This window comes from Python bivittatus, unplaced genomic scaffold, assembly GCF_059951505.1.
Source record: "Python bivittatus isolate LINGU-HERP-01145 unplaced genomic scaffold, Pbiv_v1 ctg000850_np1212, whole genome shotgun sequence".
Lineage (NCBI taxonomy): Eukaryota > Metazoa > Chordata > Lepidosauria > Squamata > Pythonidae > Python > Python bivittatus.
In genome coordinates this window covers 65930500-65956119 of record NW_028277112.1, presented here as the reverse complement: position 1 = coordinate 65956119, position 25620 = coordinate 65930500, and positions in this window count along the sequence as shown.

Below are 25620 nucleotides of genomic sequence, written 5' to 3'. Positions count from 1 at the left end.
AGCCTTTTATTATCTTGGCTGATAAACCAAATGCTTCACTGCCTAGAAAACAGAGACCTCCACATGTGCTACCAGCCTCAAAGTTAGATTATATCTTATGTACTTACGATGGTTCAGAAGGTGGCAGCACAAATAGTGAAAGCCCCACATAACCCCTGTGTTGAAACAGCTTCTTGGGATCCTAGTCACCTTCTAAGCATACTAAGTCTGATAATATATTCAGGGCTTCTGTAGTAGAACCAGTTATATGCTCCATGCCTTCTATTTATATAATTTTGTTCAAGTGTTATCCTTTTCTCTCATCAGCCTTTTACAAAGAAAGGCAGAGAGCCCTTTGCTCTTGTGCTTCATGCAGAAATGTAAGATGTAAGACACGTCAGGCTAAAGCAGTGTCTTTAGACAGACCCACCTGATTGCATTTGACCTTGGTCCTTTTTTTCATTATGAATGCGTCTGAGCCCAGGATGGATTCACAAGCAACTGAGCAGAAAATCTGATGTGTGCAGAAGCATTAATTTTCTGTGCATACCAGATCAGCACTGCTCCTAAACAATGTGCCCCTCAATCCAATTTAGACAAGTTGCATCTCCTAGAAGAAACAACAGGTAGCCCACATCGGATGGAAACTCAGAGTGAAAGCCATAAATTAGAACTACCCAAATACGCCTGCTGTAGTGGGAGAGTATTCAGACTTTTAATTTTCAATCCCTTCTCATTCAGAAGGCAATACATGAAGAGCAATTTATCTTTCGATAGGACAGGCTTTAAATTTGGGACAAACAAGAGAGATGCTTGACAATTAGAAGCATTCAGCTGAAGACATGATGTGGATACATGAAATTTCATACACCAGCAAAAGAATCAACAAGGGACTGAATAAATACACTGATAAGCCGTGGATGTATTTTAACCATTCACATGACTCATAGCGTTACTGATATTCTATGAAAAGTTCTGAAAAGGCATGTTCTGTTGCAAACCAGGACATTTGCCAATCAGGGGTGCATTCCCTGATGGTTTGCAAGCTCTATATGCTAAGAAACACTTTCTAGAGAAAAACAAGGCCAAGAAATTTTGGAACATAGTGGCTATTTTTCTAGGGTTTTTTCAACTTTAAACTGGCAATTTTAAGCTAACAAATAACAGTAAACATAATGTTTCTCTGCCATGATCTACTTCTCTCCAATTCACTCTAAGCTTGTTTCATTTTGTTTTTCAACTATATGAGTTTCAGACGCATTTAGTGTCATGACACACATTGGGAATCCCTCAAGAAAGACTCAGCAGCCAACAGATCAAACTCCTTTTTCCTGTTCCTGAGCAATTTCTCCATTCAGCTGTTTCCCTCTAAAACGAGAAGGGAAGGGAAGGGAAGGGAAGGGAAGGGAAGGGAAGGGAAGGGAAGGAAAGGAAAGGGAAGGAAGGAAGGAAGAAAGAAAGAGAAAGAAAGAAAGAAAGAAAGAAAGAAAGAAAGAAAGAAAGAAAGAAAGAAAGAAAGAAAGAAAAACAAGAAAGTACAAGAAGCAAAAAGGAGAAGGGAGGGAGGGAGGGAAGGAAGGAAGGAAGAGAGAGAAAGAAAAACAGGAAAGTACAAGAAGCAAAAAGGAGAAGGGAGGGAGGGAGGGGGAAGGGAAGGGAAGAGAAGGGAAGGGAAGGGAAGAAACAAGGACCTTTGAATATATCTGCATACAGTATAAACAACACAAAACAATGAGCAGTGTCAAAAATGGAAGCTTGGTTGAGATTTGGCTAAATTCCAGATCCTGAATTGGGTTGTTTGGGACAATTTCAAGAAATGTCCCAACTGAAACAAATCTGGATGAATCCCAATCTGAATCTTTCTGAAGTTTTCTTAGCATTTCAGAGTGCTTTAGGAACAAAAGGCAGAGATATTTTATCTGCAAAACTTTATGTATTCCTCCCTCAGGTTCTTCATAAAAGGAAAATACTACTCATCCCCTTCTTAAAGGATGATGGAGAACGGAGTAAAGAAAAGAATGTTGCATCATGCAGTAATATGAAGTAAAAGAGATGGGGGGAGGTCTTATGCTGTAAATGAAAGTATGGTAATTTTGTTGTGTTCTGTTTTGTTTGTTTTTAAGAGTATGCTGCTATCTTCTCCAGATTCCCCAATTTTCAAAAGCTATCTTGCATATTTGGTTGATCATTTTTCTTCCAAGAAAGAGTTTGATTGCTGAACACATTTCATTGCATCCACAAAACATTTATTATCATTACATTGATGGGTGAATAAGTGGAACCACGTATTACACCACTTCCCACTTCTGCATAGGCTCAACTCTTCATCTGGGTACCATCACCCTGGTGTCCATTCTTTTATAAAGTGGCAGAATAACAGAAGGCAATGGTTTTTGTTTTTTATTTTTTTAACACCAGGATTGCTTGTAATATATTCTTGGATCAAACTATTATTGGTATCCAATAGCTTGTTTATTGCCTCTAACTCAGACATAGGACTGTAACCTCTTAAGTAGAGTAAGCACTACTTCTGAATATCTGCATGAATTCAGTATGAAACTATCAAGCAGTGTTGTTATCCTCCTTAGGGTTTTACTGTTCTACTGAAGAATAGTAATCATCATTAACTAAGCATAAGAGAATTCCTGCTGAGGCAAGATTGGGCAGACTATCTCAGCCAAAGGGCAACAATCCCTCATTAGTCACCTTTGGATGCAACTTGATATTAACAAAGGTCAAACTGAGGAGAAGCAAAGCCATTCACTGTTGAATGATCCACCCAATGATACTCACTCACACAGATATGGAGATAAAATGCTGTACCAATAGAAGAGATTTCTTCAAATGGTTACAAGGGCTTTGAGCTCCCTAATTTTAGGAGTAAGTAGAGGAAGATCTGGACAATGTGGATGTAGAATTCTAAATAGAAAACTTAAGTGGACTTTTCCTCCAAGACCTTCCCAGCATGGAGACGATAGAGAGGGAAGAGAGTATATCTAAAATCCTTAAACAGATTGACAGGCAAATGTATCAAGTGTTCCTGTTAAATTTCTGTGACTTTTAAGATAAGGAGAAAGTAGCATTCCTGGGTTGGAAATGAGGATCATACATGAAGAAAGGAAAGAAGGAAAAGGAGAATCACTCTGATTGCAGAAACATCCAACCAAGAACACTTGGTTGATGGTTATGGAGTGATTGCAAACATGCAGAAGAGCAGCCAAATTGCCAAATCTGAGTGGGGGAGGGAGTGGGAAGAGACTATTCATTTCAGAGCATGCCAGATGCACTTCTCAAATAGCAGAGGCCTTTCTTGGAGCCACCTAAGAAACATGATTAAAAAACCATGATTGCTCATTATGACCCAAGGAGAATGTGAAGTGAAGCCCATCTGTATGCCTGTCCCATTCATAGATAAAAAGGGGCAAGAGGTTCACAGAGTCCCAGACTTAGCTTTCTCTTCCTTTTATCGCTTGCTCGAATACTTTCAGCTGTGTTAATTCCAACCCAGCTCCAAACCCAAAAGCTAGCTAAACTGCAAGAAAAAGATTCCAAGCAGGCAATGCTGAAAACAGTAGTAAATGAGGGGCTAGGTCTTCTCTCTCCTCCCCCTTTTTCCTATAAATCTTGGTTTCCATACCTACTTTATGTAGGTTAGATCAGCAGTAGGCAACCTTATAACACTCCAAATGTTTCTGAACCACAACTATCAGCATTACGAGGTGGTGGGGCAAATTCTGAGGGATCTTGGGAGATGCAGTTCATCAAACAGATTAAATAGAATAAATGCAACTAGGTGAAACCACCCAGCTGATGGCTCCCAAAGTTACAAAGGTGGCCAACCAGGTATACTGGGAGAAAGGTGGTTTGTAGATCACAGATTACTAGTTGGTATTAATCACGTCTAAGTGAAAGGTATTTTGGACAAAGCCAAGCATAAGTACCATGACATATGATTTGCCAGAAAACAGATTTTCCCTCAAGGACTAAAGTATATTTCACTGGATCGTCAGCTGTTCCCCCCTTCCATGTGCACACATAGACACACAGAGTCTCTTTTTATTCATTTTTATTTTAATTCATTATTCATTCATTTATTTTATTCCCTGTGGAATGGTGGAAATAAATTGTATTTCTTTAAACAAAAGAACAGAATGGGTCCAAATTTGGTGTGGGGAGAGAAGCCAATTAAAAAAAGCCCAAGTTTGAAAATGGGCCAGGGGCTACACGGGGGGGGGGGGGGACCTTCTCCAAACACGCACACACCATTACTGTATAATATAAGGGCCTCCTATGGCCACTGCTGGTCAAAAGGTTGGAAACAGTTCCTGAAACCATGCTGTACATGCCTTCCCCACCTTGTTTTTCCTGAAGAGTTGCTATCAGTCTTGGACACATGCCTTCTGTCACACAAAAACAAGGCAATCCATCACTGTCATATCATTTATCACTCCAAGTTGTTTCTACACAGTACTTTTTTTTCTGGGAAAGTTGCTTATTAACATCAAAGCTGCCTCAGCGAACGCACAAGACATCAGAGTTGGAGTTTATACTACAGTCAGACTGGCTAATGGCCAGTTGAGTCCTGATTGGATTCTGTGGATGTGATCTACATGGAACCTGCAATGACATCATTCCATGTGTGTATGTGGGAAATGGAAGGTTATTAGTTGCAGTTTTCATATCTTTGCATTGTGGATTGCATGTCTGAGGAACTGTGGGGCAAATCTCCTTGTTGGAGCATTGGAAGGACATTTTTGGTGCTTTCAGACTCAGAATTTGATTCTTAGAGCATGTCTCTTACCATTTTTGAAATGGTGTTTTGTCACTGGCTGGGGTTTTTTTTTTTTCCTGGAAACACTCCAACTCTGCCCACTGGTCCAAAACGTTTGTGGACTCCTGATCTGAAGCACTTCCTAAGTACCAATCACATTATGGAAGCCACTGTAAAATAGAAATCCAATGGGACAGACAGGGCACCATGTTGTGGCTCCTCCCAATACAACCCTTGGGTGAAGTTGATAAAATGGAAGATGCAACCCCAGGAATAATGATGTTTATACTTTTTATCCCCATCGCCATTAAAAGCTTTAGGAAAAGTCATAGCAAGCAAAGAGCTCATTTTTCTTCTTCTCTTTGTTTCTGCTCCGCTATTCCTTGATTGAATGATGGAAGTCGAAGGGTCTCCCCTCAGTTTGCCTCCTAAACGAAAAATAGTATTTCCTTCCTTTCTTCTCTTTTCTCCCACCATGAGGTCAGAAAGCTTCTGTCAATGCATGTAATTTTTTTAATAAGTTTGTCTTTTTGAAGCTGCTGTCTATAAATGCTTGGGACCTTAAGCATTTCTTCTACTCCCACACATATGGTCTGCTAAATCCTCATAAAGAATTCCAACCAGTGTCAGCTGAGAATTTTCCCTATAGTGCCTACCTACAGCATTCCATTTGCGTGCACATTCATCTTACACTTAGGTAATTGGAAAAGATTGCACTGTGATTGAAACTACATTTTGTGACTCATTTACAGTTAAACTAGCTTTCCTTCTTTCCACCTTTGGAGACCTACATTACTGAAAGAGCCAAAAGACTGTCAGGCTCAGGAGAGAAACCATATTAATCTATTATTCCTTTGGAGCTCTGAGTTTAGACAGAAAGACATTGATAATTCTATTCTGCCATGTTATTCCAAACTGGGTTTTTGAAGTTAATACAGTAGTTAAACTGGGAAGAAGCATCTGCATAGTGATTCACATCAAAGCAACTTCATGCTATCACATGCACCTCCTCTCAAAGATAGAATTGCTTCCATCAGCTCTCTTTTGATAATAAATGCAAAGGGAACAGAACAAGCACAGTGCAGAATAGGGTTGGCAAGAGAACAGACTCACCCACATGGGTAAGCACAATTAGAAAATCCAGGACAATTTTGCAGAGAACAACAAGAAAAATATGGCTTTGATGGGGGAAGGAAATATCTAGGCATTTGGGTCAACTTGCCCGGCCTTCAGACACACAAGATAGAGTGCAGGAAGAGACCTCAGTCAGAGATGAAAAGGGAAGGGAGGTGGCATGTGATAGAAAATAAGAAAATGGGTGCTAGCTGTTTACATTAGAATATATTAGACGGATATGCAGGCCTGGAACTTTCATTTCAGAATTGGCATCTGAAGAACTATGTCAGACAGAGGTGATAAAAGCTTATGATATCAAGCAAACAGGCAAATTATGAATTACTGACTACTTAGGTAAAGAATACAAATATGGGCAAACATGCAACATGCCACCAAAGCTGGCCTTCTTATCAGAAGACTGTAAGCCTACCAATATATCAGGAAAGAAGGATGCAAAGGAGATTCCTTAAATTAGAGACCTGTTACCGTGACATTTGTTCCAGATCAATTTGCAAAAACTATAACTAACTCCAAGATGGTTAAATGGAAAGAAAACATCCGTAAAGGGGACATCTACTTCATCCTGTTAGAATTTTGGGAGAAAGGAAGACTTGAAAAAGCTTTAATCTCAAATCCCCACCAAAAAGACCACTGTGGGATAAGTGAAAGAGCCTCTTGCAGATTTGAAGCCTTAAGAGGGTAAGGAAAACTTTTGATTTTTCACAACAGAGGTCATGCAGGATGGCCTATTTTGAGTGCTGCCAACATTCTTGCGCCTGTCTTCATTGCCTCTACTTTGGATGCCAAATCAACCTTGTAGAATTCCTCAAAGAAGCTTATATGCCTGCTCTGCAGACCTCCCAAACTCTGTTCTTGCCTGCCTTGCAAGGTCTTTGCTCTGCTGGCCAGTTCAGCGAGTAGCCCCATGGTGGGAGTTCTGCTGCATACCTCAGGAAAAAGGTCTGTTGACATAAGCCTGTACATGTCTGTCGCTAAATAAGGACTGGCCAATTTATCTCCCTGCTGATGCTGATGCTGCTTGGTTGAAACAAAGGCATTTGGCCATCATGACCTCCTCCTAATACTGCCTGGCTAGAGGAAGAAGTCTATGGTGATCTCCTGTTGGTGCTACTTGCCTAGCTAAAGGAGAGGGATGACTCTTTGTCATCAGCTGCTGCTTGGCTGAAAAACAAAGACAGGCTCTTGAGAATACCAGTTGATTCTGTCTAGTTGAAAGAGCCATGGCTATTGTGACATCCACCTATTGATGCTGTGACCAAATGGAATAACATCAATATGATTATCTAGCTGCTCAAAAATTAAGAACTCTTCAGCCAGCATCCCATGAAACTGATACACAAAATGTGATTCTTTTTGCACCTACCAGACTCCCTGGCCCGATTGTACTTAATTAAAAAAAGAGTAACTGAAAAGTGCCAGCCTCTAGTGCCACCTTGATTTCCAAGAAACCCTCTAGGCCTCATAGGAGCTCCAGAAAAGAAGCTGGTTGCACCAAGTCTTGGTTTCTGCAGTATACCATTGCCTAATCTGATAAAAAGAATCAGGCCAATGAATCCCAGGAGGCATGCTGGGGAACTAGGTGTGGTGGGGAGTCCTCATCAGTCTACCTTTTGGGAAACTGATATTTGTGACTGGCCACACCCAGCATGACAGTCATTTTGCAAATGGCCAAATCCCTACCCTAGTGGCAAACATTCCGTGAGACCACCCATGAAATTCTTCCAAAATTCCAAATGTTCCTGTCAGCTCTACAGCACAGCAGTTCAATTTAAATAGCTACCAAAAGCAAAAACCATAAGAAGACATTTCCTTTCCCTCTTCTTTTATTAGCTTTTGACAAATGAGAATGTAAGGACATTAAACCAATAAAAGTGTTTTGAGATTTTTGTGCTTGGGACAAGTGCAAAACTGAAACATTTCAGTACAAGTATAAATCAACGTCGAGTTGCTCCTTTGTGTACTCCTTTGATGTTCTCTTTCTGAATTCTAATGAACATCTTGTCTCAGGATGAGTCAGACAGATCTGTACACAACTCCAAATCCCTGTATTTCCCCCCAAAAAACAATGTCTAGGAATCTCCAACTCAGTTGATTCTTGTACAAATGAGATGAGGATTTGTCTTCTCCCTAACGGCAAGTCCAACTCATTCTGACACTTTCTCTAATTTAACTAATGCAGCCTGTAATTTGGAGGTAGACAGAAAACAAGATGTATCATTTTCAATCAATGCTGTGTTACATGGGCTGTAATTGGACTCAAGCTGCCTCGGGATCTTGGAATTCTCCCTTCAATCAGACTTTTCTGCAGTAAACCTCCCCAATGTAATGACAAAGATGGAATGGATGAACTGTAATCATATGGTAATAACATACAGTTCCTGTTGATATATGATACACAGTGGCCTGGATAAATAAAAATGGTACATGAATGGATCCTACTCTGCATATAGCTAGGCATTACATTTGCACTGAACAAGCATTAACTTAACAAGGTGCATGAATGCAGAAATATCTGTATTAATTCATTTCTATTTTAGGGAAAGATGACCTACAATTTATTTTTAAATTGGCTTCGCTTGCTTTGTGAAAGGGACCAACTGTTTTTTCTCTTCCTGCCTGGAAAAATTAGTATAAATCTTATATACAGATTTGGCTCTTTGATCATTCAGAAATGGCCATTCACAAGTTCTACAAATGGAAGTCTTCCAATTACAATTTTGAATAAGTGGAAGGTACGAAGAATAGCAAATGGCTCAGGATAGATACTCAGCCTTGAGGTATGTAAGCAATAGAAGAATCTGTCTATTTGCCTTCTATAGACTTCACTTTCTTCTAGGAATATGTTCATTCCACTCTGTTTCCACATCTGGTACATCAATTATGTGTATGCAGTTTCATGTGAATGTTCACATGTATGAAAATCATAAATATTTTGTATGGAATGTAATATGTACACATTTCCGGGCTTTTCCCCAATAAAAAAGGGAGGGTGACCCTTTCTTGGAATTAAGATTGATGAAGGAATGATGAAACCACCACACACATAATGTGGTCCCAAGCAGTGCTCTGCTGGATCACACCCAGGCCCATCTAGTCCAGCAGTTTGTTCTCACAGTGACCACTGAAGCCCCTTAATTTAGAAAAGACTTGATATGCTTCACCATTATGTACTTTGACTTTGTAGTCTCTTTGAAACAAACAGTGGTTTAACCCTTAGGGAGGCGAAGAAAGGTTAGGCAGAGTACTCACCCACCCAAGTCCACTGAATTTTGTACCAGAAACCTATTCCTAGGCCCAGAATATACTCGGAGACAGCCTCTCCTTTAATTCTAAGATGTCTTCTTTTGCACCTGGTTCTGCTTGCTGGAGCTAGAGAAGGAGTACACAACTGTTGTTGCTCCAAAGCTACACTTCAGAAGCTATGAAGATATTACAGCACTGTGGACTCAGCAACTTTAAGATGTGTGAACCAACTCCCAGAACTCCCCAGTCAGCGTAAAATCCACACACCTTAAAGTTGCTGAGGTTAAGAAACACTAGGTTAAAGGATGCAAAGATTAAGGCACCTAGCCACAAAAATGCACAAAAGGACCAACACTTTTGGTCTTTGGGGGTTGCAAAAAGAAAAAGAAAAAAAAAGATGCTGGCTGGCTGCATTAGTTGCATCTCTACAGCACATAGCACAATGCACAATCCAGAGGCTGTACACTGTGGGGTCAGGTATGGCCTCTAACATCTTTCCAGATCCCTTTGCCAAATTACCCTGCCTAACTGTACTTAGTACAACATTCATGAGCTACATCCACCCACCTGCTGCCTCTTCCCCATCCAGATTGACTGGCTGCTTTTTAGTACTTCTTCTGTTCCATACAATGTTTCCAACCCCTTGTGCTCCTTCCCTGCCTGCATCCAACCATCAGCTTCTGCATTCTCTGCATTCACCCTCCAATGTTCTTCTGATCCTTCCCTGCAGGCAAACAACTCCTACCCACCCCACCATGTTAACACCTCCCTTTTCCCCCCAGTCTGTTTCTGAGCTGTTTACCCATTTTATCTTATTTTCAACACTTCCTCCTCATGGCCCCTCAGATGGAAACTGCCTCTTAGTCTTGGTGTTACAGCCCTCTCTACTGATCATGAAACAATTTACAGCTTTCTCTTTCATTGTTCTGCTTATAATTTTACTACAAACAGAAAGTATGAACGTAAGGAATAAAATTCTACGGAACACATTGATTTTAAAACCTGAGCAAATTAGAGTCTCTCTCTCTCTCTCTCTCTCTTTTTCTCCACATACTCTTGTGTATCTTAGAGAAAAATAAACTATTTAAAGATATTTAATTAAAAACAATAAAAAGTGGCCTTGCCACTTTGAATGCAGCCATTCAAATTACTGGAAGCTGTGCCCTCCTGAGCCAGAGGTTTAAGTACAAAATAATCAAATCCAACAAGGCCAAAGTCTGTTCCTTTCTACTACATTGCACCAGACCATTGATCCAGAATCAGAACTTTTACTTCTGACATAGCTCCCTGAGAGTTCAGACAAAGAGGTTTATTAAGTAAACAAGGTAAAATGGGTAAACAGCTCAGAAAGACCTATTTCAAGTAAAAAATGTTAACTTAAATTCAGCTAGACAAAAACTGGTGTCCAGGACTGTCATCATCAACAGTGGCTATTGCCTCCGCAGGTAACATGGACTTCTGCTCAGGCAAGCATGTGTAAGTGCTAGCCTGGATCTGTTGATGGCTAGGAAAGGGCAAAAGAAACCTGCGCAGCCTGGGGTAAGGGATTGTGTTGAGGACTGGAAGATTAGCATGTCTTTGTGCTTTCTCTGCTACAATCTGGTTACCGGTCATATTAGCCTTCATAAAAATCCCACGGCAAGGAGCTTATGGCCCAATAGAACATACTGAATACTGAGTGTAGATTGTCCTAATCAGCTGAATATTTGATGTATATCAGAACTGAATTATGTATGACTTTCCAGATGTTGCTGAACTATCCTTCATTATTGACTAGCCTGAGTAGGTATGCTGAATGTTGTAATTCAGCAATAACTGGAAGGCCATAGTGCCCTGGGGTATATAGTGCTCAATTAACTGCAGATTTGAACCATTCTTGCCCTGAACAAGGTCTCCCCACTCCAGCTGTTTATTTTTCCTTACCCACAAAATGTGCTGCTTTAGCCAAGCAACAGTTAAACTGCTTAGCCAAGAGTTTCTTCTTGTTAAAATCAAAATAATACAATTCATATGTAGTTTCTGTCATCTGAGACTTTCAAAGAACTTTATAAATATTCATGTATTAAAAAAAAACTGCAGTTATGCGCAAACAACCATCACTCACAATAACTGCAGGGTTTGGACTTATTAATCTTCTCTCTCTCCCCCTCCCCACTGCACACCATCCCACTGTATTTACATGGAAGTAAATTCCTCTCCTACAACCCCCCCCCCCAAAAGGAATAATTTCTAACCTACGTATGCACATACATATTTGAGGGATCTTTAATTTATATACGGCTGGCTGTATGCACTGGGCAGCCATAAATTTGTTGATTTGTGCTCACTAAATTTAATTGTAAATATAGATGGATTTTTATTTATTTTCTCTCCACCCCCCACCTTGATTAGGTATTCATTGTATGGGTAAATCAGTTTTCTCACGCCGATCATTTAGCCATGCTGAGTGGGAGTTGCAGTCCTGGAATATCTGGATAGGGGAACCATCATTTAGCGCTAGGGGTTCTGTGATTTCTAGCCACCACAATGTAATTTGGGATCAGCTGTACTGTCACTGGAGATGGCCAGCGACTTGCACTTGCTTCAGTTCTTGTGCTGATGATTTGAAACTGTAATCCATAACCAGGACAGAAAAGAGATACAGTATGGCAACCTTTCCAAGACCAGCTTTATTAGAAGAAGTATGGATAAGCAGCATTTTTAAAAAGCTGGTTTTGATCAAGTTTTAGATGATGAAAGTTCTGGAATGAATGCCATTAACATTTGAGTACAATGCCCTCTGTTATCCCTTGGCCTCTCTCAGCTGTGGTTGTTCTGATATTTTTAGCAGTCTTGCTGTGAAACTAGTTGTTTGGGGTTACAGCTGTAACTGATCGCAGCCGTCCCACTTAGACTCCTTCTTCTACTCGCCATTCCACTCTCTTTTCATAGGTCGTCCTTCCCGCAACCAAATCTCTTTCACGTGTTGGACTATAGCTCCCATTATCCCTGGTCATTGGGCTGCAATGGTTGGAGATCTATGGAAACTCTAATCAAACCCAACTGGAGGTCTTCCAGTGGGAATGCTACCCTAGATCTTCAGATTCCTCTCCCCACATCCTTCTCCTCCAGCAATCCTCTCCTCACGTCATTCTTCTGAAAAGTGAATTTCCTTCTTAACGTTTCCTTTGTCATTATCCTTTCATCTGTCATTTATTTCATTCAATGTTTCTTTTCTTTTTGCTTTTACCTGTTGTGTTCTTGCTTTTTTTCCGTATTCCCTCCTCTGGTCATTTTCTGCCTGAATAATAAACTTCTTGTCTTTAAACTCCTTTTTGCTGTTTGGTCTTTCTGTAATGTTAGAACTATTTAGCCAACGACAAGAGATGCCTAAGAGCTTTAACAGCTATACCCAGTAGATACAGTACAGAGGTTTACAGAAGTCATAATGCACAGGAGCCTTTGACAGACTGGCTCACCTGGTCCTTGACCACAGGCTTTCATTCTCTCGTCCTCATATACACTATATGTCATTAGCTTTTTAAAAGTATTTTTAAAAAAATAGCAGCACCAACAGAATTTCAGCATTGTGCATTCATATCTTTATGTCATTTGCAGATGAATTATAACAGAGAATTGCTTTTACAGTAAATATGCTACATATACAGTAAATATACTACATATGCTTTTACAGAATTGCAGTTTACCGTATGTATATAAGAACCTTTTTCATATTTTCCTTTGTGCTAAATGAAAGTGGATCATCTCCTTCCGTTGCAAGAAGCCTTATGAAAACATTAGCCTGCCATTTATTGTGTTTAGCTGTTCCTGGGGTTCTATAGTTACAGCGGAACTATAAAATGGGTAGCAATTTGGTCATAAAATAAACAGTTACTACTTTAAAAAAATAAAGAAGCTGATTATGAGATCAGTTTCACCTTCATGTTTGCCTTGCAGGTCAAACTAGATTAATTCTTTGCTGTTGCTGTACCTTGAACTGATAATAAATAGGCTTTTTTTAAAAAAAAAAAGACTCTTATCCCTCTGAAAGCTACTTTTATGCTAGCACTGTAATTTTCTACTTGAACTATCTTATGGCTATGACTGCTAAGTATTTGTATTCTGAGATATGATCTCTATCTCTTTATTCTTCACTGAGCTGCTTATGTTATCCCTCTTTTCTGGCAGGTATCAAAAATAAGTTCATCTCGTTTTTTAAAAATGGAAAAAGGCAAAAGGCAAAAGGGGAAGGAAATGGAGGGGAGGGGGAGGAGAGGAAGAAAAGACAAGCAAAATGCTGGCACCTAAATGCAATCCAGGTCCGCCAATGTTCCCATCCTGGACTCAGGCCTGAATAGCAGTTGGTGGTTTTTGCTCCCTCGGCCAAAATTGTGGTGGTGGATGCATCAGGCCAATATGTGCTTCCTTTTGTCTCTCCAGCCCTGTCTGAATGTAAGTAAGAGCTGGCTGTGGATGCTTCTAGCAGGCTGAGAGGGGCCAGGCAACCTTCCTTCAGTTGTCCTTTTCGGAATATTGGCTGGGGTCCCCTGAGAGGCAGCAGGAGAAGCTTTGCGATAGCCTTTGGTGCCCTAGCCGATGGATGCAGTGTGAATTATCTCAGCTGCTTCTGATTTCTGGATCTCTTTGGTGATTTTTGGATCTATTTGGTGGTGATGGTATTTTTAGTCTAGGGCTATGCTCTTCCACACAGCTGCTCTATTTTGATACCACCCCCCAAACATTTGCTGTTGATGGATTGGGTAGGGCAAGAATAGAAGGAGGATGTGAACATATTGGCTTCCCTTTCTGTCTTTGCCTACCTCCTTTTACCACTTCCTCCCTCTTTCTTCATAGTTTCCTCTCCCTTCTTTCCTTTTTCATTCTTCTTCCTTTTGTTCATATCTCCCCCAACTTATTCCCCCATCCCTTCCACTCTCTCTCATCTGCCCATAACTTGTATCACCATGGCATTCAGACTACCTTCAAGAGTTGTTCTTGTTTTTTTTTATTTTCTTACCAGAACACAGATGTCCTCTGAAGAGAAGGAATAGGTAACGTGGTGGTATGTCTCCCAGACTTTAGCAGATTGTAAAATGTAAGACTATCAACAAAACATTGCAGCAAATGATGTTGATACTGATGCCCAAATCAAGGAGCATAGGACTTTACTTTATTACAGTGACTGACCAGAATACAAGAAGTTAACAGCAGACAATCAATCAATCAATCAAACAATCAAACAATCAATCAATTTATTTATTTACAGCGAGATCCTTGATGCAAACAGAATGTGTCTGTTTTTACAATGAGTCATTTGCTGAAATGGGTGTCTATATAAATTGATTAGACAGACAGACAGACAGTAAAATTTGGCCACATTCATAGAAACTGAATCATACTGGTCTGATAATTGCAACAGTACATAGAAAAAAATCAGAATTGCCTGGGTGCTTCATTAAATAGAAAATTATAAGACAGGCCCTTGCATCCTTATAAAAAATGCAATATAACAGGACATGGACTACGAATTCAATAAACTCTTCTCCACTAGGGCACAGTTTTAGCTCATAAAGGATTGTTTTATATTTTCCCTCAAGGACCACTGCAAGGAGAACGTTAAAATGCACTAAGAGTAGCATCGTTTGTAGTTTCGGGAGTTATATAGTGTAAATACCTCACTGGCCTAACAAAAGGAGTCTGGCTGCTCAAGAAGACAGTCCTGGGTAGGGCACATCGATCCACTTGAGCTTCCAGATCTTAGGCACATTGTTTGAATGCAATGAGTGTTTGGTCATAGCCTATCAAGGAGCATAGTACTCAGTATTCGTCAACCTTCACTTGACCAAATATTTAAAAAGAAGTGGAATAAAAATCTAGTAATAAAAATAATAATATTCTGGCACAAGGTACAATAAATATAACAGCAGCAACCAAATAAACCAGAAACAATTTGCTGCCATTTCATGATGTCTCCAAATCTACTAATTGAGGCAGTAGCTTCTTTCCACCTCATACTCAGAACTTTGCCTACAAATATGAAAGGAACATGGGTCCTGTCCAATTTTTTATCCAGTTACATCCAGATAAACTTGCAGGGTAACTGGATTGATCAAGTGCCATCAAGTCATTGTTTATGACCACATAGATTTTCTCCATGACGCTCTGCCCCTAACTTGCAATGACTCATATAGTATGGCCAACAATCATGGACAACATGTGTAGTCCAATTAATGTCCAATTTATTAATTAATTAACCTCTGCCATAGATGCAAGGAAGATTTTTTCCCAAATGCTTTGGGAAATGAGTATATTTTATTGTGTTCAGTGGCACTTACTTACTTGTTAGCATTTGGATTTTCCAGTTTCTGGCATCAGAATATTTGGACTGTTCCTGAGTGCAAAGACAAAAATTACTGAGCAATTTGTAGCAGAATAAGAGGAAAGCCCAGTGCTGCTTTTTGAACCTTGGCATTCTGGGAAGTCAAAAGAAGAATAACAGCATTAAGGCTAGACTTCAATTCTACCTACTGATAAGAAAAAGGTTTCTCCTAATTCCAGTATTTGATTTTCATGTAACTGCAAATGAATAGAAAAGGCCCGTCGATGAGCGTTCTATGCCAGTCAAGATGATTGTTAGCCTTAAAAAAAGAGGAAGGAGAAGAAGAAGAAAAGCTTCTTAGGAGCAAGCAGTGCCAGTAAATGCTAATTTACCAATGCCAGTTGTAGAAGTTTTTCTCATACATACATACACAGAATTAATCCCCTCACATTTAGAGAATTCCTGGCTTCAAATTATTTCAGATTAGACTTGTTTCAAATTGCCAATGCCTCGTCTAATCAGTGAGGGAATTAAAATAGCCTTAAGATGCATTATCAAGGCAGCATCGCTTATAAATAAAAGCTAATCCTTCACATGTTGCCAAATAAACTCTCTGCCCCAAATTCCTGGGCTGCCTTCCCACTATATTAAAATATGTGGGATTTAATTCCACTGAAGTCCATGTAAAGTGATCCTTCCAGTCATGGTTCCTTCATAACAACAGAATTTGCTTTCAAGGAAGCTGGAACCTGGGTTGTAGAGAAAACATTATGGAGTTCTTGGGGTTCTCTGAGCTTGGTTGTTTTCTTGCAAACATTTCATTACCCAGCTAGGTAACATCTTCAGTGCTAGCAAGAAAACAACCAAGCTCAGAGAACCCCAAGGACTCCACAGTTCAACCCTGAGCTACATATATTCTCTTCTAGAGAAAACATTTTTTTTAATTGCTCATATTTTTTAAGTACTTATAAATAAAGATATTAGAGAAAGATGGCCAGTTTCTGCTAGTGCAGTGTAAGTGCATTAGTGTGGTGGTGGGTTACCCACCATCATAGCTTTTCCTGCCCTCCTGCTCACTTGACATAGAGGGGATGACAGCAAAGGAGATTCTGGCTGCCATTGCCTGCATTGTTCTAATCCTGAAGAGGAAAAAATAACCAAGAAGGTCCAAAGAAAAAGATTAAAAAAGGAGGGCCAGGAAAAGGTAAGATCCTGGTCTCTGTGCCCTACCACCACCGCAAAGCATTTACACTGAAAATTATGCTGCTGAAATTAATTTTAAAAAATGATAAAAAAAATAAACAGGAATAATTATGTCAGAAAATTGCAAACAATTTGTACTTAAAAAAAAAATTCTAAGCTAGATGTGTAAAAAGATATTCTGTTCTTTCATTCCCCCCTCCCCTCCCCTCCCCTCCCCTCCCCTCTCCCAAGCCACTATCTTGCACTTTCTCTAACTGCTCAATCTCAGTAATCTTTGCAAGTGGGGAGACTGGATCCCACCATTTCAGAATCTGCCATTTCTGATGTAAAGAACTACAGAAAGAGACTGAGCCAAAGAATGCCTCTTAGGTTCTTCTACAGCACTTGAGGCCCATTCTCACATCAACCATGGCACCAAGATGAGCTATTTTAGAGGACATGTCCTTATGACACAGCCTTGTCACATCCTCGGTTCACTGCAGAGGAAACTTTAATCCATCCTCAGCTGTTACAGTTTTAAATGAGTGTTTTCCATCTTCTCCTGACAAAAGTCTGGGTGTATGAACAAACTGTGATGCTTCATTCATTATTTGGGGTCTCATATCTGCTGAGCTACTATTGGCTAACTGATGCAGTTGTGGGCACACTCCCTCCTCTCTGATCACTGGACATTGCCTTTCATGACCATTTTGACTTGGGCTGCAGGAGAGACCAGGTACCTAGTTTTCATGGAGGCTTCTGCCTGCATAATACCTGACCAGTAAATTGGTGTCCAAAAAATAGCCTCACTGACAGACTGGTGGCCCAGGATGAAACAAGAGAGAGCTCTCTCAGTGCGCTGTATAAGCTACCTCCGACTTCTCCCTGTAATCCTGCTACACCCCACTGACCTGTCATTTAGGCTACTACTGGGCACAGGTCTACTGATCAGTCAGAAGATTGGATCTATTACATGACATTTAACCACATTATAATGAATTAATAAAAATAACTGATTGTCTTCAGAATTATGGGTTCAAATATTTTCTAAGTCTCAACAGCTAACCAAGTAACTGCTGCAGAATCTCACATACTTACAACAAAGCTTTAAAACCGAGTTGGGGCCAGACCCCAAATCCAATGGGGTCTCATCCAAGGCACTGACTGAGGTCCTCTGTTCTGACTAGGATCCTGGAGAGTCAACATTTCTCCACCATTCTCTGCCCAAAGCGATTATGAGGCCAAGGGACCCAGGAATCCTTGGCTGGAATCCAGTCACACCTTTAGACCCTCTAGTATAACCCCAAGGAGCCAAGAGTCTAATCAATTTGTGCTGAAGAACACTGTCAGAGACCAAATGTCCCTTGGGTAGTCTGAGCCCCTCCTGTTATCCCCAGCTCGGGATTGAGGCTTTGCTGAATTCCTTTAAGAAGGGAAACAGAAAAGATGCTGTGTAGAATTCTTCACCTCTGCCCAATAGCTACTATTGTGACTGTGAGAATATCTCCTTTGCTAAGAACTGCGGTCTTTGCTCAACTCCTTGCTGAGTAACTGCTCCTGGTGCTAAAGTCTTCTTACCCAGATCAAGATTGCCAGAGTCAGACAACAGTTAATGAAAATGCAGGCACACACACAAATTCATGCCTATTCTCTAAATCTGTCTTCCCCAACATGGCATCTTCTGGATGTGATTGGGTTATAATGCCTATCATCCTTGACCAGTGTGTGATGATAGATGAGGATGTCTGACCCATCTGGAGGGTGTCAAGTTAGGGAAAGCTGCCATAGATGTTGCCACACAAACATTCTGAGCATTGTGCTTAGATTATTTATGGATTTATTTCATGGAAAGCTTTTTTTAAAGTAAAAACTAATTCTTCAGCCAAAAAGGTTCCCACTGTAGTTTAGGAAAATAGTAATTAGACCATCTCTGCCTTTTGGGTTTATAATTCAAAGATACAAGGAAAAGAACTAGAGAGTGAGGAGAAAAGAAAACATTATGATTGTTAGTTCAATAGCCACAGAGAATGGAAATACATGTATTGTGGTCTGATTGCAGTGTGTCTTATTTTCTTCCTGGGCTGGCCTGTCATTCTTTGCATTCTCCTTCCCCCCCCCCCCCCAATCACTATTATTTTCCTTCTTCTTTTGCTTCTTCTTCCCTTTCTTCAGGGTAAAATGGTTCTTCTGGGTCAGTCAAGCTAACCTCTCGCATCTAGGTGAGCTGTTCTTTTTCTGTCAGCTGATTCAAACTCCTTCTCCAGCTTTTGCTGTATTCCAAGGAAGCAATAGATTTCTAGTCGTATAAATTAATTGTCTTTAAAACCAGTAGAGCTCTCAAAGTCCATGCTTTAATGACCTCTGAGAGGACCCAAACCAATGGCAGGTAGAGTGCAACACTGCCTTTATAGTGCTTTTACCCAATATATATTGCAGCTCTCGTAATTAATCTGATACAGTGAGAACACTCTCATCAGGCAGAAGAAACAACTCTGTAAGGTCCTTGATAGTGAAGCAGTGTCTCCAATTAGTGATTATCACACATATGTTTCGCAAGATAACACGTGGTTATTAAAATGTTCTCTCCATGGTACTACAATCTGGAATGTCATTGTGTCACATTATCCTACCCTAATGATCATCAATTGGCTCATTTTTCAAAATTAGGTCTGTAATTAACTGATGGATTGTTAAGACTTCTGTCTGAGCGCCTTTCATTTACTGCCAAAAGCATAGCTATTGAAGGTATGATTGATGATGAGACTCTCAGGCATTGACAGCCAATACCTGATGCATCATCATGTTTCAGTTATCCATGGGAAACAAATAAGTAAGCCCAGATCAGGGGCTCCTGCAGAAAAAGGGAGATGAACCAGGAGCAACGGGAACATCCATAGCTGGTAACAGAGATGTGGCTGAATTACTCAACCACCCCCATCCCCAGGGAGTTTCACTGCAAAGAACAGTGATTCATGCAGGGACTACAAGAGATTTTCATTAAGTTCCACTTATTAAGGTAAATTAGCTGTCTCTTTCAGCCCAATAGCCCTGGGAATTTCTATAGAAAATTTAACAGGCTATATGGACAGCGGAACAGAATATTGTAACTCCAGAAGTAGACAATCTCTTTAGCTACATGCATTATTGTGTGGTGAGTTGGGAAGAGTACATCTGCATGCATACATAAACATACACACAGTGATGCTAATGCACAACATCTCTTGCCCCTGTAGCTATCTCCCCACATGTCTGATTCTTTCAGTCTTGCTGCTGCTGCAGTTTGGACAGCACCAGCACTTTACTGAACAGTCCTAAATGGTCCTGAATTGCCCAGCAATTGTAGAACCTTCTCAGTGCAAAAACAGGAGTATCAAAGAGTAGAATAACAGGTGGCAGTAGCAGCTGCAGCACTGCTAAAGCAGGAAGGGACAAGCAAGTGGGGAGGGAGAAGTGCATCAAAAGCATTCTTTCTGGTCCACATCAAATCCCTGGAGCATCACGTGCAACTTAATCTAAAGTAAAAAAATAAACTTATTTACTTTAGATTAAGTCATTACTGAATTAAATGAAAACTGCTTATAAGTTGCCACATACAGAATAGGACTGCAGTTTTTCTTTTAGGATTACTGCATTGTGTCACTTTTAGAAACCTACAAACCCTAGGAACTTTGGAAGAGGAAATCAATAACTGACTATCACTGATTGGGTTTTAAGCAGTTGATGGATGGTGGTTTGTATCCACAATGAAACAGCAAAGCTAAGCAAGATAGAAAATATTTCATTTGCTGACATATAAATTCAATTTTATGATCTCATGTTTAAGAGATCTGGATATATAGTCATTCCTTTCTACGATTAGAAATCTGGGAAACTCATATCCTGGGTCTCCAGAACAACAGAGTAAGACTGAGTTTATGAAGTAGCAAATCTTGTATCTAATGCAGCTCAAAATAAGGTGATTAGAATAAGGTGCTTGCAAGGGAGATGAAATTGATTTTTTTAAGAAGTGGCACTGCATCTCAAATGGATTTCTGTAAAGGGAAAGTCATAATAGATCCATGATTATTACAGAGTTAGATAAGTTACTGAGTTAGAAACATGTTAATGAGGCACCCACAGTGCCGCAGGAGACGACCAGATGCTTGTCACAACATGTTGACCATCAGGTGGTAAAGAAATAAAATGGGGAATGGTTAGGAGTGTGAAAGAGAGAAGGTTTTTATATATGTGCATGACAAATGCCTGTAGTGTGCAAAAGTTAACATATGAAATAGAAGAAGAAATAGTTACACAAATTACAAGATATGACATATCAAAGCCATCGCTTTGATAACTGGTTTTCAGAAGTTATTTATATGTCAGCATCCTTGTGCATATTAAAAAACGTGTGCATTTCCAAAGGGAAGATTAGATAATATAACTACCTGCTCAACTCTAAACTCTAATCCAGGTGTAAGTGTGTACACAAATCCACATGGGGGCATAATAATGGCCCACTTGGATAGGACAATCAATAAAGGCTGCATACCACACCTGTCTCCTTTTACATGGTTCCCATAGTCCCCACCCCCATCACACAGCCAACCTCCAAACAGCGGTAGTGAGATTTCCTGCAAGACATTCAGCTAGAAGTGAAAGGAGCATTATGTCTCTAATAAGTTACCTTTCTCAGAAGAAGAGGAGACAAAGAGGAAAAAATTCTTCCTTAAACCCCTCTAATGACATTTCAGTTTTCACTGCCCTGCCTATAGATGATTGCCTGCCCCTGGAGTTAAGTAGGGCAAGTGAACCGAAACTGATTTGAAAATCCAAACTCTCAATCTCAGAGGAAGGTTTAATGTAAGGCCTGGAGGGTTTAAACAGCAGAACTGACTCCCAAAATAGATTCCCTCGATAGCAGCAGAAGCATCACTGGGCACCTATAAAGGCCCTTATCCCCATAAGATGTCCTTGGTCCTTCCAGCCTTTCTCCCTTCTTCCTCTTCATCTTCCCACTCTGAGTAACAAAACAATAAGAAGTAATATTCTCTCCCTAGGAGAGCTGGTTCCTACAGGGCCCAAAGAGAAAGGTAAGCGAGTCTACTGCTATGACAGTGATAAGGAGACCAGACCCAGACCCGTGGAGAACATCTGCCTCACAGATCACCAAACCTGAAACCAACCCCAAAGCCTACTGTATTGAAATAGAAGTTGTATATTAAAGATATGTGCACAAATACAATCTTACTTGTATCAAACACAACTCTATGAGAAAGCAGTACATCTCCATCACTGCCATATAAGGCTATCAAACTGCTGGTTTGTGTGTTTCTAGAAAGGTATCCTGGGATACCTTTTAGATTCAGGACATAATTTATAATAGAAAACCTCTCTTATTGTAAATCAAATAGTAGAGCGTATTGCTTTTTGGCTTTCCTAGCCAATGGAGGGTTTGTCTGCTCATCCTTTTGGTTATCTCAACCAAACACTTAAGGTCGTTTATAAATTACATACTCTTTAGTGTAAACAGCAACACCAAGAATCTTAACTACATGCATCTACTCCTCAGTTGGTTGCTTTGGGTTTAACAAAACTGGGACATTGACCAGGGAAATGTTCTTTGCCCCCACCCATACACCCTCAGAGATGCATGCAATTATTATTTCCAAACTGTGCCACTCCTTCAATTTCCTAGGAAGAGAACTGTGCTAGTCTATGGTAGCAAACACTCGGAAGGATTCTGCTAGCACCTTTTCTGACTAACACATTTTATTAAAAGGTGTAAGCTTTCATGAAAGCAGCTCATGAAAGCTTATACTGTTTAATAAAATGTGTTAGTCAGAAAAGGTGCTAGCAGAATCCTGATTTTTTTTTTTTCAATTTCTAACCCTGATTTCCAGATAAAAGTCTCAGAACATTCATTTATCCTTCAAGTAATGCCACTGGAAGTCGCAGAATAGTTTTCATGCCATCTAATCAACAGAGATGGGACTTTATAAATGTAGTATAAACGAAGTATAAAAAAGAGTAGTGCTGTTGAGAAAAGTCAGGAATTTAAGAGAACTTTCTGTAAGAAAGCATAATGATATTCTGATTCTACAGAAAGAAAGGAACAACTTGCATTCATAAGCATGTACTGTCCTCTAGTGGTTCCTTCAAAATGTTGGTGATATTCTTTCTCAGTTGAATGGAAGAGAATTATTTTATGTATCTGTAACATGCTCATCTTCCATCAAAGGTCCTGAGCTAAAGGATTTTCCCATATCTGCATATCGGAAGGCTCTTCTGTAATCAGTGTATGTTACATTGCTTTGATAATCTACATTTGTTTTCCTTGGTTTAATTAAATAAGGTTTAATGTTAATCTCACAGTTCAGGTGAGCATAATCTGTTGAGGACCAATTCCAATTGTGAAAAGGGCTAAAATCAATAGTGGGCAGGGCTTGAGCTGAAAGTGAGTAGGCTGTAATTATTTTTCTCCCCCGTTTTTTCCTTAGACAACAATTTGCCAAAGAGGAGACAACTCACTCTTGTTTCCTCTCAAAACATTTTTGAATAAAGCCAAAGACCACTTGACATTAGATCTTAAGACTGTAGATTGCTTTAGGGTTATAGGTTGTCTGTTTTGATAAAAAAAATCTATTGTGCTTATAAATTATTAACCCTTTCAGTATCCTTATCTTACTTTATCCATAAATGACAGTGCCAGTCTTACATACATCCCAAATCTCCTGGAAAATTACTTTATTTTCTCCAGCTACAAGCTTCCTAGACTCCACAGAAACTTCTCAGATCCATCCCTTGGTGTTCTTAGTACTGGCCCCTCATTCTATTAGCTTCAAGATCTTCCCCTTATTTTAAGAGTTAGCAACTCTGCCTGGCTTTTTCTTCTTTAATGTCTTGCATCCTCCCTTTGCCAGATTCCTTGGCTCCCCGTATCTTCATTCCAATGCTGCTGCCGATGGACTTTTCAGCTCAAAGTTGGTCTGTGGTTGAGCCTATCTCTACAGACTTTTCTATGTACAGTATCTCTTTGAGATTCATTCATCCAGGGTTTGTCTTCGCATGCTCAACTGCAGTGATGGCAGCAGGACTCTATCTATGGCAGGATATGGCAGATAGAGAGAAGGAGGGAAAATCCATTTTCCCATCCCTTTCTGGTACCACAGATCTTGCTATACATTTATCATCTGGCAAATATAGACCTACTGACATTGCAGCAATGCTTTGGTGAAATCATGAGCAATTTAACCACAGTATAGGAAAATAAGAAAACAATAAGTGGGCTGGGAGAGAAAAAGAAAAGAATTGGTAGATTGATGGATGGGAGTAGAAAAGAAAGCTGCATGGGTTGGAAGCAGGATCATGTGGGATGGTTGATCTGCTGGAGAAGAGGATAATTCTTTGATTTTAAATGCAAATTGGGGAAAATATTAGTGCTCAGTTCATATTTCAAACCAAATTATAAGCTGCCAAAACTCTTATTTTTAAATTCACAAATGCACTGCTCTGTGATAGCTGTACTGTTAATATTGGTAAAATTTTCTTAAGTTTATCAAGCACCTTCATGTTATCTGTAACACATACATGCATCTGTACATCTCCAAAGTTCATCTTCAGTGTGCATTGTAAATGCCTTATATATATAGCAGTTGAGATGCTTCTAGGCATATTCCCAAAATTCCTTTTATATTAAACTTCCTGAACTTCTTTGCTCATTGCATTGACCTATATCCTCAGATCATGTAACCAGCTTTATTTGGTAAATGTGGGTCAGTTCTTGTAAATGCATCAATATGGTTGTTATGCAATCTCCTGATATGTTCAATACAAACCTGCTTCAGATCTAGCATATGCACTCTTGCTGTACCTCCATAAATGGCCACACTTTTTTCCTAGATCCACACAGCAGCCAAAATATGCGTTTGAGTTCAGGAGATGGTAAGGAGGCAGCAACAAAGTGTGGACATGCGGTTGTACCCTGTCACCACTCTGTAACATCTCTTGAACTCAACCCATACAGCTACAGTATGAACACAAGAAAAGGCACCGCTTTTTCCTCTGGCGAGTATGGCCTCACACCAGATCCAAGGCACCCTTATCTGCTTTGCATCTTGAACCAGCAAACCTCTACTATCCTGCACCTGCTTCAAGTCACTCCAGTCCCCTGGCTTCCCACCCCCAACCCAAGGTAATGGGGGCAAAAACCTAAATAACTTTACAGACCTTGAGGCTGCCCATGGTTGATGCTGGAGAAGGAAAATGCTACTTTAACACCAATATAACTAACAATGATTTAAGCCTGTCTCACTATAGGCTAGGGATGAGATAAAACAAAAGTCACCAGTCATGGCAGAAAAAGGATGTTGTTTATACATGCTTATGCCACGGTTAGGTGAGAGCCAGTTTGGTGTAGTGCTTAGGGCACCAGGCTAGAAACTGGGAGACTGTAAGTTCTACTCCTGCCTGAGGCACAAAGCCAGCTGGGTGACCTTGGGCCAGTCACTCTCTCTCAGCCCTAGGACAGAGGCAATGGCAAATCACTTCTGAAAAACCTTGTCAAGAAAACTGCAGGGACTTGTCTAGGCAGTCACCAGGAGTCAACACTGACTTGAAGACAGAAATAAATAAATAGGTGAGAGTGGGAAAGGGCCCACTATATATGAATACCAAACAGCACAATCCCACCCACTCACTCCCAAAGGACTGAAAATTTCATACATCACACTTTATGCATAATTTGAATTTTAAATGACTACAAAACAGAAGGTGTAATGGGTAACAGGATACACATATGCATTAAGTTTTTATATGCTTTTATATCAAGATGTGCACATTAGAAATAATTACTGTGGTTTATTTAACTTCATAGATAGTTAGACTAACAAATTAATTTCTCATTTGGTTTACACCAAATAAAATAAATCTTTCAATTAATCTGCACCCCGTCCCTGGATCACCTCAAAGCACTTTTTTCCATTTTAAATTATAACTAATTTGCAATTAATGAGCAGGTGTGAAAAAGTGCACT